At 37.7% G+C, this 15,797-nt stretch overlaps 1 long non-coding RNA gene across 1 annotated transcript; it reads left to right on the top strand.

The window, feature by feature from the left end:
- Positions 1-11,240: 11,240 nt before the first annotated feature.
- Positions 11,241-13,755, top strand: LOC148005860 (uncharacterized). The gene is made up of 2 exons (XR_015621429.1): positions 11,241-11,325; positions 13,659-13,755. It is a non-coding gene; the product is annotated as an uncharacterized LOC148005860 (long non-coding RNA).
- Positions 13,756-15,797: the final 2,042 nt, after the last annotated feature.

The raw sequence follows: 15,797 nt of genomic DNA, 5'->3' as shown, positions 1-15,797 counted from the left end.
CATTCTAGACTTGCCCAATGTTAAGATAGTCAAATTCCAGCCTGGGTTGGAGAAAGATTTACAAGTTTCCATTGCTAGCTGAGGAGCTACTGACAGTGGTGTCTGCTACAGATGAGAATGTTTATTGTCTTTAGGGATATGGCCCTTGGTAGGTAGATTGTGTTCTAGTGGATGATATCACATCCATAAGTATATGGGTACCACTACTTAGACTCAGCAGGCCATTATTTTTTTAAGAGGATATGAGGCTGGGAGGGAGATATGGGAGGATCTTGGAGGAATCAAAGTAGGAAGGGGTATAAATATGTTTGAAATAAGTTGTATGCATTTTTCAATAAATAAAGGGGAGTGTGTATGTGTGTGTGTGTGTGTGTGTGTGTGTGTGTGTGTGTGTGTGTGTGTAGAGAGAGAGGGGGGGGTGGAGCATGAGTAGAATCTATAAGAGCTCCAGGAAATGAAAAGAGACCAAACAAAAAACACTCCATGGGATAGGTAAAGGAACTAAGATAAAATTAACCTATTTAACTATAACAGGGAATGTCCCCAATCTAGAGTTAAAATGGACATCAAAACTCAAAAGGCATTTAGAATTCCAACAGAAATGACCCTAGAAGAACTTCACCACAATATCTTATGGTCAACATATGAAATGTTTAACGTAAAACCAAGAAACTCTATTAAAAACCCTAAGGATGAACACCAACTCATTTATAAAGGCAAATTCCCAGAATAACATATCTCTCAGAAGTGGCCCTAAATGCCAAAAGAGGTTGGAATGATATATTCCAAGCCTTTAAACTAAAGGATTACCACTAAGATTGTGAATAAAATTAAAATTAGTCAAGGAATATGCACATTTTTTTAGATAAGCACAAACTATGACAGCTTAGCAAGCACTGCAGAACATAAACTACTATCCAAGAAATGGAAAAAAAGAAATCTCATTGTTGAGAGCATAGAGAAGAATAAATCTCATGAAAAGAACAAATGAACAAAGGAGAAGAAAGAAGGAGTTTGTTGTTTCCAACATAGATAGCTAGTAAAGTTCTGATGCTAGTATGGGGGAAAAAAGGAATAAACTGACCTAAAGAATCAACAGAATTATGTGAATTACTGTACTTTTGTTTACAATAACTTGAAATGTAATCACTTCACCAATAAAGAGAAACAGACCTAGTAACTTTTCAAACCACAACTAAAAATACCTACATTATTGTTTGCCTGCAAGAATCACAATAAAAACATAGTTTTCTTATTTCTTCAAGAATTTCATAATTTAAGTGTGTAATTTTATTTATTTATCCCCATTACATCCTGCCCCCTTCATTCTCTCCTTCCAGTTTGATCCTCAAATATGCTTTCCTCATTGCTCTCTCTTTTTCTTCTCAGAGAATGGGGGGCCACACCCTGGGTATCAGTCCTCACTGGCTCATCCAGTCGCAGCATGACTAAGGGCATCCTCTCCTACTGGAACCAGGCAAGGCAGCATAGCTAGGGGAAGGGAATCCAAAAATAAGCAATAGACTCAGAGACAGCCCCCTTTTCAATTTTTAGGGAGCTCATATGAAAACAAGCTGCATATCTGGTACAAATATGTATGAGGGTCCTAGGCTGGTCCTTGCACGGTTACTTAGCTTATTTGGGTCTGTGGATTGAACATGGCTATCCTGCATTTTATATTTGATGTCCACTTATAAGATTGCATATAATATGTCTTTGTGGGTCTGGATTACTTCACTCAGGATGATATTTTCTAGCTCCATCCATTTGCCTGTACATTTCATTATGCCATTGTTTTTAATAGCTGAGTAGTATTTCATTGTGTAAAGAACATTTTCTTCTCCATACTTCAGTTGAGGTACATATAGGATTTTTTCTAGCTTCTGGCTATTGGAAATACAAAGCTGCTATGAACATTGTAGGGATAAACAGTTTAAAACCTACTTTTAATTAGGGTTCAACCTCTCTTCTAGTCCACTATACAGCAGAGGTAATGGGAGAGAAAATTTATTGGGATATGGGGGAAGTGGACCTGTTCAGCAGTAGTTTTTTAGGGGTGAGCTTTATCGTTTTTGGCAGCAATTTAGTCCTGTAGCAAACACCAAATACAATTCAGCAGCTGGAGATCAGTCCTCTAGGCAGTCAGATATCACCCATGAACTGGCAACTATAGTTCAGTCCTTTGGTAGACAGACACCAGGCATGAACCAGCATCTGTAGTTCAATCTTGAAGAAACTGCCAGGCTCACCAACCAGTGTGAGGTAAGGCTGCTGAAGTGGCAAGTTGCCATGGAAAACTCATAAACAGTTCTTGGGTGAGCTTCTCTTAATGGCAGCACAACCACAAGTTGAACTCAGCAATGCTATGTAAGGCAATTCAATACATGCAAGTTTTAGTGGTTAGCAGAGCAAAGCAAACAAATGCTCAGTGCTCATCTCCCACTATTTGTTCGGGGTCATATTTATAATCTTCATTCCAGGTCCTTTTACATGTTTGCTATATCAAAACATCCTTTCACTTGTGTCTGCTTCGGGAAAATATTCTTTCACATGTTTGCTTTAGCAATACATTCTTTCACATGTGTGCCCCAGAAAAACATCATTTGATATAACTCTATTTCCAAAGAAACTAGAAGTTTCTACTTCAGAACATAATTGAACAAGTGTCCTTGTGGTATGGTGGAACATCTTTTGAGAATAGGCCCAGGAGAGATATAGCTGAGTCTTGTGGTAGAACTATCCTCAATTTTCTGAGAAACCACCAAGTTGATTTCCAAAGTGGTTGTACAAGTTTACACTACAACCAGCAATGGAGGAAAGCTCCACAACCTTGCCAGCTTGTCCTGTTGCTTGACTTTTTTAATCTTAGTCATTTTAACAGGTATGAGATGGAATAGAGTCATTTTGATTTGCATTTCCCTGATGACTAAGAATGTTAAACATTTCTTCACGTACTTCTCAGCCATTCAAGGTACCACTGTCGAGAATTCTGTTTAGCTCTGCACCCCAGTTTTAAATTGAGATTTCATTTGTTGGTGTCAAATTTCTTGAGTTCTTTGTATATTTTGGATGTTAGTTCTCTTTTAGATGTAGGATTTGAGAAGATCTTTTCCCATTCTGTAGGCTGCTATTTTGTCTTATTGATTGTGACCTTTGCCTTATTGAAGCTGTATAGTGTCATGAGGTACCATTTATTAATTGTTGATCTTAGTGCCTGAGCTGTTCGTGTTCTGGTCAGGAAGTTGTCCCTTCTGCCAGTGTATTCAAGGATATTCTCCACTTTCTCTTCTATTTGTTTTGGTGTATGTAGTATTTATGTTGAGATCTTTGATCCATTTGGACTTGAGTTTTATACAGCAGGTATAGACAAACTGAGGTACTTGGAAAAGATATCCTCTAACGGACTGAACTACCTCAGGGTTTACACTGTGCTCACCCAGGTTTCCAGCTTTTGTGAGTTATCACTTGTGTGAGGGTGAGCGCTGGTGACACAGTTGTCATTGAATCATTTCTGCTCTTACAAGTAACTGCTCCTGAATATTTCTATAAGTAACCCTAATAAAACTCCTTAGTTCACCCACTTGGTCTTTGGTGGAACCCTCATACTTTGGTCTATCCGTGGAGTAAGTAGACATGTATGTTGCATCTCCCAAGGAAATGTTTTGCCACACAGCAAACAGTAGTAAACATGGACGAACAAGTACCTCTACAGTAGAATGTACAGTCCTTTAGATAAAAGCTTAAGAATGGTTTAGCTGGACCACATGATAGATATATTTCTAGATTTTTGAGAAACTACCATACTAAGTACCATAATGGCTGCATAAGATTGGACTTCGATCAGAAAAATATTTTCCATCTCCATACCAACATTTATCATCATTTTCTTTTTTATTTCAGCGACTCTGAATGAGGTAAGATGAAATATGTCAAAGTAGCTTTCAGTTTCATTTCCTTGATGGCTAAGGATATTGACCACTGAAAAAGAATTTCTTAGAAATTTGTATTTCATCTTTTGAGAACTCTCTGTTTAGGATCATAGCCCAGATTTTAAAAAGATATTTACTGATTTTATTTTATTTATTTATTTTTTTTAGTTCTTTTTTTTTTTTTTCGGAGCTGGGGACCGAACCCAGGGCCTTACGCTTCCTAGGTAAGCGCTCTACCACTGAGCTAAATCCCCAGCCCCTACTGATTTTATTTTATGTCTGAGTATTTTTCCTATATACATGTATGTATAAAATATGTGTGACTGGTGCCTGTGAAGGTCAGAAAATAGCACTGGATACCTAGATCTTGAGTTATGTCACCATGTGGGTGATGGGAGTCAAAAACAGGTCTTCTTGCAAAAGAAACAGTTTCTCTTAACCACTAAGCGAATTCTCTGGTTCCATACAGCAATTTTAAATTAGGTTATTTGGTATTTTGCTGTTTAATTTTTAAAATTGTAAATACTAATTTTTGTGTTACATGGCTAACTGATAAATATTCTTTATTCTCATCAGTAGGCTGCCTCTTCTCTTTAGTGTTCGTGTCTTTTGCTATTCAGAACTGTGTTTGTTTGTTGTTATTGTTTCATTTTGTTAGTTGGTTGCATGAAGTGTCATTTGTCCATTGTTGGTTTGAATGCCAACACTATCAGCATTCTGTTCAGAAAGCCCTTAGCTGTCCTTATAAATTCATGTGCATCACATCAAGTGTGTTCCCTACTTTCTCATCTATCAGATTCAGGTTATTAGGACTTAATTTAAGGTCTGCAATCCTTTTAGAGATGAGTTTTATGCAGTGTAAGAATTAAGAATCTAAGATTCTAAGACTAAAAGAGTTATTGTGATATGAACAAGAATGTATAAAACAACATTTACAATGCCTTATTTTGTTTTTTAAGAGGGAAGGGAAAGTGAAATAAAATGTAAATTTGGAGAATTAAACAACAACAACAACAACAACAAAAAGAATCTATGTTCATTAATAGAATCAGAGGTGGGCTCTCTCATGGCATGGGTCTCAAGTTGGGTCAGTTATTGATTGGCTATTCCCTCGATTCTGCACTCATTTTATCCCCGCACATCTTCTAGGCAGGAAAAATTGTGGATCTAAGGTTTTGTGGCTGGTTTAGTGCCCCATCCCTCCACTGGTAGTCTTGCATTGTTACAGGAAGTGTCCAGTTCAGGTTCTATATTCCCTATTGCTAAGAGTCTTAGTTTGGGTCACCTTCATAGATTCCTGTGAGTTTCCAATGTCCTAGGTTTTTAGTTCATCCCAAAGATGTCATGCCCCACCCCACTGATTCTACTTCTCTCTCCCAAATGTCTATCCATCTGTCTTCCACAAACTTGATTCTTCCTTTCCCCTTCCAAGCCCTCCTTTCACAGCTGTCTCATTTTTCCATCCACCACTGATGTCTAATTTATTTCCCCTTCTCAGTGAGATTCAAACATCTTCCCTTGGGCCTAACATAACTGATATCTGAGGGGTTTCACTCAGCATCAGGTGGAAACAGACACAGAGATCCAAAGCCAAACATTTGGCAGAGTTTGTTAATCTTGTGGAAGAAGGGGAGGAAGTCTTGAAGGAGACAGAGAGACTAAGCATAGCAAAAGAAAACCTAGAGAATCAGTTAACCTAGGACCAGTTTCTGGGCCACCAACCAGACAGCAGGCCTGGGACAGATATAGGCTTTCTACATACGTGTAACAGACATGCAGCTTAGTCTTCATGTAGGACCCACTAACAGTAGGAACAGCAGCTGTTTCTGGATCCCTTACCCCTAACTAGACTGCTTTTTCTAGCCTAAATAGAAGATAAACCTAGTCCTACTGTAACTTGATAGCCAAGGCAGATTGATATCTATGAGCAGCCTCCTTTTCTCTGAGGAGAAAGGGAGAGGGGATAGGAGGAGGTAAAGTGAGAAGGATAGGTTGGACAGAGAGGAAGGAGGAGAATCTTAAATCAGGATGTAAAGTAAATAAATTAATAAATTAATGGGAGAAAAACTTAAAAAGCCAAGATCATTCTTCTACATATAAATATCAGTTTAATTAGTAGCACATCTTCAAACTATCTTTTCTCCATTGTGTATTATTGGCCTCTTTGTCAAAAATCAGAAGTATGGATTTATATATGACTCTTCAATGCTAGTCTAGTGATAAACTTGTGTTTTAAATCAGTACAAGTTTTCCTACAGTTATGTAATATAACTTAAAATTAAGAATGCTGATTCTTCTAATTTTTTAATCACGCAGGATTATTTGGTTAATCCTTTGAATTTTGTTTTCCTATGAAATTTAATATATTTTTTTCAATTTCTGTTTTAGGTTCTGAAGAACTGAATTGGAATTTTGATGGAGAAAAAACATAATTCTTAGTACAGAAGTCTACTGGATCGTAGTCAAAGAATGAGGGTTTCTATATCAATTGGGTAGAAGTGGAGAACAGGTTCAAGTAGCTAGTCTGGTATTTTGTAAAGTAGACATTAGTCCAATATCAGTAGATACAAATGAAGGGGAGAATTCAACAATCAGATATAGTTAGGAGTATGTGCATTGAATTTTGAGGATTTTAATTTTATATAAAAACACTAATTGTCATAAATTGCTACATATATTTGTTCTAGTAATATTGTTCAGTTTTAATTCCCCACTCTCATATCTAAGCAGTTCATCTGAAGTAAATATCGATGAAGAAACCTCAGAGACATTGTACATCATAAACCATCTAGATAATGGTAGATAAGGTTTATAAATCAGTAACTAAAACTAAACAAACAACTCTACTTTTCAGAAATACAAACTTGGCAAGTGAACAATATACTCTTGAATGACCAGTGAGTTATGGAAGAAATCATGGCATAAATTTTAAAAATCTTAGAAACAAATGCTATTGAGAGCACAATGTTACACAAATTTGGGAAACTGATAGGACAGTTGTAAGAGGAAAGTATAGGTAAAATTCCTTAAATCAAAACAATTCAAAAGAGATGTAGAAAATTTACTAAAACCCAATGGTACAGTTCAAATTCTTAGAAAAAACAAGAACAAGTCAAACTTGTGAGCAGCAGATGGCAAGAAACCACCAGGAACAGGGCTGAAATTAATGAAATGGAATGTAAAAGAATAGTACATAGGATCAGAGAATTAATTTTTTGAAGAAAGAAAAAAGAGACAATGTTGACAAATCTTCAACATATTAACTCAAAATATTTGATGCAAATTAGTAAAATGAGAAATAAAGAAGGCACAGTTAGTACAAGAGTGTTACTTATATTTAAACCATCCAGAAACTAGGGAAGCAGTAGACACTAGAAACCATTGCAGTACTGTGGTGGACTGTGACCAGTGTACTGTCCCTGTGGCACAGTCTTCAGTGTAAACTATGAACAATGGTTTTCCTCATTCTATGAAATGTCAATGATAACACATACATACTGTAGGCACACATATACTTTCTGTTATACAATATGCACAGCATGGTTATCTTTCCTATGGTGGAAGTTTCTTTCAGTTGTCTTTGCTGGCTTTTAAATTTTTTGCTTATCTGTATTTGCTCCTGGACTTCTTACAGACACTTTTGTTTTTTCATAGAATAAGTTCAATAGAATGCAAAACACATTTGTTAGACTATCATATGATAGTTTAGAAGGTCTATTAAAATGGAAATATTATATATGCCTCATCATGAAATTTGGGGGCTCAGTTCAGCTTAGGCATTTCTTTGCATTGTGAGGCAGGGTAGTGACAATCGATGAATGCCATCTGAGGGACTGTAAGCAATTTTATATACCCATAATTCGAGAGTGCTTCCTGAGTGTCAAGGCTCACAAATATAATGTCTAGACATTCTGACCCTCATCATCCGGTGTGGCACTAGGATTTCTCCATTTCTAAACATACCATTTGTCCACGTTCACTTAGAGCAAGGAAAATTCAGAGCAGTTATCAAACCTATGTAGCCAGTCAGTTCCTAAGCAAGGTTACACATCTGAGATGCACTCATACTGGTAAAAGAGAAAATAAGAAGAAAAGTATAGGTGCCAGGACTCTGGTTTGGAGCTGACAAATCTGAAGTCCTAAAATATCATCTATTTCCACAACACACATTGATGGAATTTGAGAGGAGCCCACTATTTTATTTTGTATAGGGATAATCCTTCCCCCATCTTTAAACTTGGATCCGAATGATAAGTTTGTCCACAGGCCTGTATGATTGGTAAAACTACTGTTTGACTGATTACTATTGGCCACAGTTGATTTTAGATACAGATTTAACTTTTCATAATTTATTCATTATTCTATTTTGGTTCTGACTATTTATGTGTGGATATATGCATATAAATATACAGGTGCTCCTGTATGTGAAGGTCAAAGGATCAATCCCTTTGGATCTGGAACTACACATGATTGTGAGTTACTTGATGTAGATGCTGGGAACCAAAACTCAGGGTTTTAGTTAGCCCCGAGCCATCTATTAATTTTCACAATTTAGTGAAAATTTCAAATTTCAAATATATTACAAAGTACATGTCATTTAATTCTATCAAGTAGATTATTTACTACCATAGTAAAAAAAATACTATTGAAATAGTCATCATTTTGGTAATTTCCTTTTCATTATGTCTAAATTCTTATGTGGAAAACTGAAAGGTAATTTTTGTTGACTCTATAAAACAGAGGAATTATATTTGCATGAAGTCCCAGTTCAACTCTGATTATAAAACATACCAAGCAGATACCCAGATGAGCTCACTAAGTAAGGTTTTCATGGAAATTTTAAAAAGATGTCAGTTTCTAAGCAGGTCAGTGTCCTTTTGAGGTGTCTGGTGCCCACCATGTCATAAGAGAAAATACAGATTTGTCCTTTGCTAAGGTCAGACCTAAGTAGTCAGCATATGCCAACTGGCTGCATAGATCCAGCCTTTCTGCAACCAATATAGTGAACACATCTACACTTACTTGTATTTGAGAGCAATAAGAACTTGGCTTTTGAGTGTTAACAGGGCAAGTCTAATTTCCACGTCTAAGCTGAAGGTTAAGCACACTAGAGTGTAGTGGGAGATTTCCATCTCCTGTGCAAATTTGCTTTCTAGAGACAGAAAGAAGAAGTCAGGAGAAGTCTGTGGTATGGAGGGCAGTTATGTATAGCTCTGATTAGCAGATTGCCAGCACGAGTGAAATGGGGAAACCATTGCTTTTTACTGGAATGTCATAAAATATATTCTGTTGGATTTTATTTCTTATTACCAGAGCTAAACTCTAAATTGCAGAAGGCAGTATGATAGGTTCTATTTGGTAATTTTTCTGTAATAAAAGAACCTGGATTTCTCATAGGTATTTTGTGTATTATAATCCCTATTATGGCAACACACAAAACCATCAGGTTGTACAAACAAGATGTTGTAGAGGATGTACCTCCTGGCAAAAGGAGACATTGTCACCATTTTCCCTGCTCTCTTGATTCTTTCTCCTTAGCAAGGCTGGATGTGGCTACCTTTCTTCTTTGCCCCAGGCACAAGTTTTTATTCTCATTTCTCTTAAATAAAACTTGTGATCCAAGATTCAATATCAAGTTGATACTGATAAGCAAGCTCCCCTTCAGAAACCTCTTAAGCTTGATGTCCTTACTACAGCTTCCCTTTACCAGAACTACACTGAAGGTTTTATTTAGTGGGAGGCTGGAGATGTTGCAGCATTTTCTCCCTCCCAAGCCTCTTCTGTCTGCTCCTTCCTGCTGTGTTCCATCGTCTGCCATACTGTCTTGATTCTTTTTCCCCCCTCTCTCCCAGGTTTCCAATAGAGGCTCTTGCAGGTCAAAGGCATAATGTAATGGCTTACCTCCTATTTGATTTCACCCCAGGTCCCTGGAGGCACACAGCATTATTGCAGCCCAGGCTTGTAGCACCACAGGCTAATGGATCAATTCAGCCTTCAAAGTATCCTATGGCCTGTCGATATAAAATTCTAGCAATTACTGAAGTGGGAAGGCTAGGAAGTGGCTGAAAAACATTCCCTATTGATTGGCTCATTGCTCTAGCGTATGATGAACTTGTTTAAGAAAAATTGATCTGACACATTGATTTTTTTTTTAAATCAGAGAATCTCATGAATGCAATTTAAGTCACAAAATTTCTTGCTTTTTTTCCCTTTCCCCTGCAAGAAACATCTGTGAAACAAACCATTCACTGAAAGTCTGAGAACTCTTAAACACAACCCTTGCTCCTTCTGTTGTTTTAGGAAATATTTCTTGAAGTAACTGAATTTCAGTAGTGAATTTCTTCTCCTCTGCATTTTACACTTATCACTCCTCTTGTGAGCTTTCATCATCTTTCTCTTTCCCCCTGCTTCATCCTTCAACTCTGAATTTGAGGTTCTCAGTTAAAGCCCACACTGCAAAGTTTAGCAGATACATTGTCATTTATTATATGTGGAATAAGGTTTAGAAACTGAGAATCTTAATAATCATCCAAGGCAATTTGGTCATTTGACATAACCAGGAACAAATTGAGCATTGGAGACAGACAAAACCATTCTCTGGACAGAGCACATGTACAGCATGTGCTTAGGTGGCTATTCTACGTCAAAATCATTGCCATATTATTTTTGTAAATAGATTTAATAATTTTATTTTTGAGTGTTAATACCATATAAGTATATATAATATAATATTTAATCATATATATATATATATATATTTCCCACCTGACCACTGGATTAGGACTATCTTTTAGAGTCTGTTGGTGTCACTCATTGATAGCACACACACACACAACTGAATCCTGCCTAATTTATAAATCGTCCTCTAAACCATCTCTAAGAGGGTGACTCCTTCCTTTCCCTCTAATTCAACCTATACTAGCCTGTGGACTAGATCAGATTCTAGAAATAGATGATGATCAGCTTCATGCCAGCAGTTTCTCAAACTACAAGTTCATGGCCATCATCTATGAAATCTGAGACAGAATCAGCGAATGAAACCTGGATAAAAGGATAGGAAAAAAAGATTGCTCTCCCCATTCAAAGCCCAAAATATAAGCTGTAAAGTTCAATATAAAAACTCAAAAGAAAGGGACAAAAGAAAACATTTCATCTACTTTTCTAAGTTCTAAAGATGGAGTTATTTAAAGAGGAAAAAGATAAACAGGAGAAAAATGAATATTACAACACACAGAATGCCTAGTAGTATAAGATGCTCCAATGATCTGAGAGATCTGATTATGACATGGGTCTTTTCTAACATTCTAGAAAAGAACAGGAAGTGTACAGAGAAGCAACAGAACAAAAGGGAGGTATTTTGGCTTCTATGGCTAGCAAATTACAAGGAAATATATGGGTGAGAAGACTTACTTTAGCGCGGATTCTTGTGCCTTCTTTGGTCTGATGATTAAGGGCCTCTAAGACTTTTCTCAAATAGCCAGGAGTATTACCTTAAAAATGGGAATTTATATACTGGCGTGTATAGAAGGCTTTGGGGGCACCATCTGCTATTACTCAGTTGCTTTAACTAAGCATAACCTTTCTGCTAACATGGAGTTTTCTCAGAGATATATCCCAATCTCCTAGCACCTTGAGTCGGGATATGCTCTTGAATAAGTGGTGATATTCAATTAGTTGCTATTCATACTAAAATAAATCAAGAGACAGAAGAAAGGGCAGTTTCAAGTAAAGAATGTGCTGAGGGTACAAGAGATGCATGTGGCTCATTTCAGAATTAGGTTCAGAAGAGCAGCATAGCAGAACTTCAAGCTTGCTCGTGAAAGGAAAAGGAAATGAGATCCAAACGTGTAGAGCTATCTCCAAATACAGGCTGCTCTTCTGTTTCTCAGGCAGGAGTTTGTTGGCTATGTGAATGGCAAACAGACCTCTCCTTGCCATTAACACAGGCCTCAAGAACTGTGTTCTGTGTCCTTTATAACTTTTATGTGTCTTATAAAGAATGTTCTCCAGTGGTTGAAGGGAAACATGGGTTATCTCTGCCAGAACATATCTTGGAAGTCTACACACCAGAAGACTTCAACATAATATCTTAAGACTTGTTTCCAAGGGTGAGATTTTTAATCAGGTTTGCTGCATGCTTGCATAGTTTGAATAAATTGAGAGATGGATAAAAAGAATTTAAGTCATTTAGACTGGAGATGTACCATGGGTTTGGAAAATAATCTAAGTTTTAGAGCAATCAAGGAAATTCTACTTTTAACCATTCAATTGTTTCCTATTGTTCCTTTTCCCTTGGCATTCTGCAAAGAAAACCAAAGAGTTTGTCACACTAGTCCCCAGACTTCCTTCTATTTTATTGATTATCTGGGAGCTTTACTGAGCACTTCTAGAGAGCGTTCTTGCTCTGGGGGTAGTCCTGGCCACTCTCATGCTTTCTTATGGATTCTAAACAGTGCCTAGTCCTTGGTTCTGAGCTTACTAGGATGTGAAGGTAACAAATTGAAATTTTGCCAAAATGTGAAATATTTCACTTTTCTGTGTTCTTTCTTGGAGATTTCTGACGATGACAAAGCACAACAGTGAAAGGGGGGGGGGAGAAGCCCATTGTCAAATCTCTAATGAAAACAAAGGCCTTCTGTTTCAAGTTACTTCTCAGATAGTATGTGGTTCTCTTAATGCTCAGCTCTGCTTTCAGTAAAATTGTTAATTATAGATCGTAATAAGCTGTTAGGAGCAAAACACACACATAATTTGAAAGTGAAATGAGGCACAGTACATAGATAAAGCAATTGTTTGCTTAAGAGGTGATTAACAGGCACAAAACAAGCAAAGCGATACTTGAACCTGAGAGAGATGATACCATTTGGAATTGCTCCGCTCATTGTGTATTTGCTCATTACAGCTTAGAGCAAAGGTAGATGTCTGCTGCTGTCGGCAGTTTCCCTGTGTGTGATGAAGGGAGAGCAGGGTCTATGCCATCTTAGAACAAAGATGATATTAAAAGAATAGGTTGTCAGAAGGAATAAAGAAAAGGAAGCATCTCGATTTCTCAGAGGAGCACAGCTGAGATTTAAACTGCTCTGAGCCATGACAAATTATAAGGCTTTAAAACCACTATAGTCACTGAATGAACAAAACAGTTGCCTGTGGTAATTATGCCTTTTGGTCTCCTTTACTTTCAAGTTATTTCCCTTTGTAAATGTTACACTCCCACACTAAATGTGCTGGGGCAGTGTTAATGTCAGTGTGGAAAGCTGAGGTGGCTTTCAGATTAATTAAGCAAACTTAGAAACACAGCTAAGAGCAACTCACATATCAGCACTACTAATATTTCACCAAGACACCTGATGACAAGAGTTCCGACAGAAATGGGTGAGTCTGGGACTTTGTCCTCTTTCCATGAAGAGTGTTGGAGTTTCCAGAACAGAAACCTCATCTTGAACAGATAACAGTTAAGTAACTGCATAAATAGTCATGTTACTAGGTTACGTTGCCCCACTCAAACAGGACTGAGGCTAACAAATAACTTGGTTTTTAACTTTATTTTGTTTACAATGTATTTGATCTTGAAGTCTTGGTTAGTTAAGCTGGGCAAAGTCCCATTCCTAGTTGGGAAAGACTGGTTAAGAGCCTGTCAATGTCCCAGTTCTTGGCACCTACCAGACCCAAAGGGTGGTAACATAGCAACAGGCTGCTCAGCAACTTACCTATGTACTGTCTTCTTTGTAGATTTCTGAGATGCAAATCTCAATCTGGTTACCTGAGCATCAGAGAAAAGATGGGCATCTTAGGTACCACCACCAGAGAAGCTTTCAGGATCCCTGTGCTGCTTGTGATAAAAACTCTACTGTTTGTGGACAGAGGATAACTTCTAGCATTTGAAGAAAATGCCAATGTGATCGGTGCATGAAGCCTTGTTAATGGTAGTAAAAAAATACGCACTGAGTGTATGGACCTGGTTCTGTTCTTATTGTTGTGTTTCTTATTTTAACATGGGGAGATAGTCCAGGAACTGTACAGGCTTTCACCCTTCTCATGTTTTACTAAAGAGGAAAAGAGGACAGAAAGTAATCCACTATCTTGCCAAGTAAACAAATTATGGAGCAGTCTAACCCCTGACAAGTGCTTATTATTAACTTCTAAGTTATGTGGAGGCAAATACTTAAATCCTTTCCCTGTGTTCTCTTAAACTCTCTGGAATGACAGTCAGGTGTGCTTTACTCTTTTTTCTCCTCTAGCCTGACTTTTCCCAGCCTTAGAGCAAGGTGAGCATAACCTAGCATCGTGATACTTCTCTCTTCTCCCTCAGATGTCTCTAATCTCTGCTAGAGTGAGTCTTGATCTGATATTGTGTCTTCCTGTGCCTTGGTTTGTAAAGTACTAAGGTTTATGACCTTGCTCAGGAGTGGAGTCTTTAAGGGGCCTAAGCACCAGGTACCTTGTAACTACCTCAGATGACATCATGATGCATCCTGTCCCAAGGACTGAGGTGAGCCTCCTGCTGGCTATAAACACAATAGACCAGGGAGTTTTAAAAGCAACAAAGACTGCAGCTGTGTCTGGAAATATATAAGCCAAAAGCAAGGAGAGGATGTTAAGTCTGAGAGGGTTACAGATATTAGAGAGGCTGAGAATCCTACACATGCTTCAAATTGGACTTTCAAATTGATGGAGGTGATAGATTGAACAGTCTATGCTTTTTGTATGTAGCCTAACCCACCAGATTCAAGACTAAGTGCGTGCTAAGCGTTTGTGGGATTGGTAAGTCAGGACACACATGTTTATCATCTTCTGAAGTTTAACACTTCGATGTAGGTGCCCCAATGCACTCTATATTTCTGCTACCATCACGTAAGGATCTGGCCTGGTTTTCAGAGAAGAAAATTTCCTGTTTGGTTCTCTTTTCAGTTTGTTTCTATGGTTATTTGCTTCATTCTGCTTCTTCCTGTTACTAATGAGCCACTCTGGGCGAAAGCTAGTGACATCTAAGGGCCTCTGGGAGCAGAAAAAACAAAAAAACAAAAAAACAACAAAACAAACCTGAAGCTCTGTCTACACAAGAGTCCCATGATACTGACCATTTATCTGATGACCACATGGGCCCAATAAACAAAGCAAATCTGTCTTACTTGCCCTCCCTCTGTGGCTTTTTGGGCCTCTGCATTTACATTTCCCTCGACAGTTAGCAAGAACTAAAACTTGTCTTCATTACAGCTCTGACTCATAACACAATTAATGACAATGAAGTGATACGTGGTCCCAAGGCCCAGCTGTCTTTTGAAAACAAGTCGAGTCTGTTCAGAGCAGTAATGGATGGTGCTTAGGAGAGGATGACTCAGAATCTTTTGTGCTAGACATGGGGCTGAGGCAAAAAATAGCGCGCTCTCTCTCTTCTCTCTCTCTCTCTCTCTCTCTCTCTCTCTCTCTCTCTCTGCCTCTCTGTCTCTCTCTCTCTCTCTCTCTGAGACAGACAGAATCTCTTCCTATATATTCTAAGCTGGCTTGAAACTAGCTAGATATCTCAGTAATAATAATTTCCTGGTAAGATATATCCACTGATGAAATAGTGGCATGGAGATCATGTGAGTAACCAAACACTTTTTTATTGTTTTTAAGATCTGTTCCACAAAATGAAACCTACACTTGGCACCATAGTCAGACAAAGAACCTGTGACTAGTTCTGGTATAAGTCCTAGGGGAGATCCTACTACTGTTATGTTGCTAAATGGCAACATTCAATTGACTCCTAATGGTGCCAATGACCTATTTTTATCTCCATATCAATACATCTGTTAATATTCATCTGAGAACCTTCTATTTGCAAATAGAGTATACATAGTAATAAACACTGAGATGTAAAACTGGTCA

Source organism: Rattus norvegicus, chromosome 5 (assembly GCF_021556685.1).
Source record: "Rattus norvegicus strain SHRSP/BbbUtx chromosome 5, alternate assembly SHRSP_T2T, whole genome shotgun sequence".
Classification (NCBI taxonomy): Eukaryota; Metazoa; Chordata; class Mammalia; order Rodentia; family Muridae; genus Rattus; species Rattus norvegicus.
The sequence above is the reverse complement of the archived record's forward strand: the minus strand, read 5'-3'. Positions and strand labels throughout refer to the sequence as shown.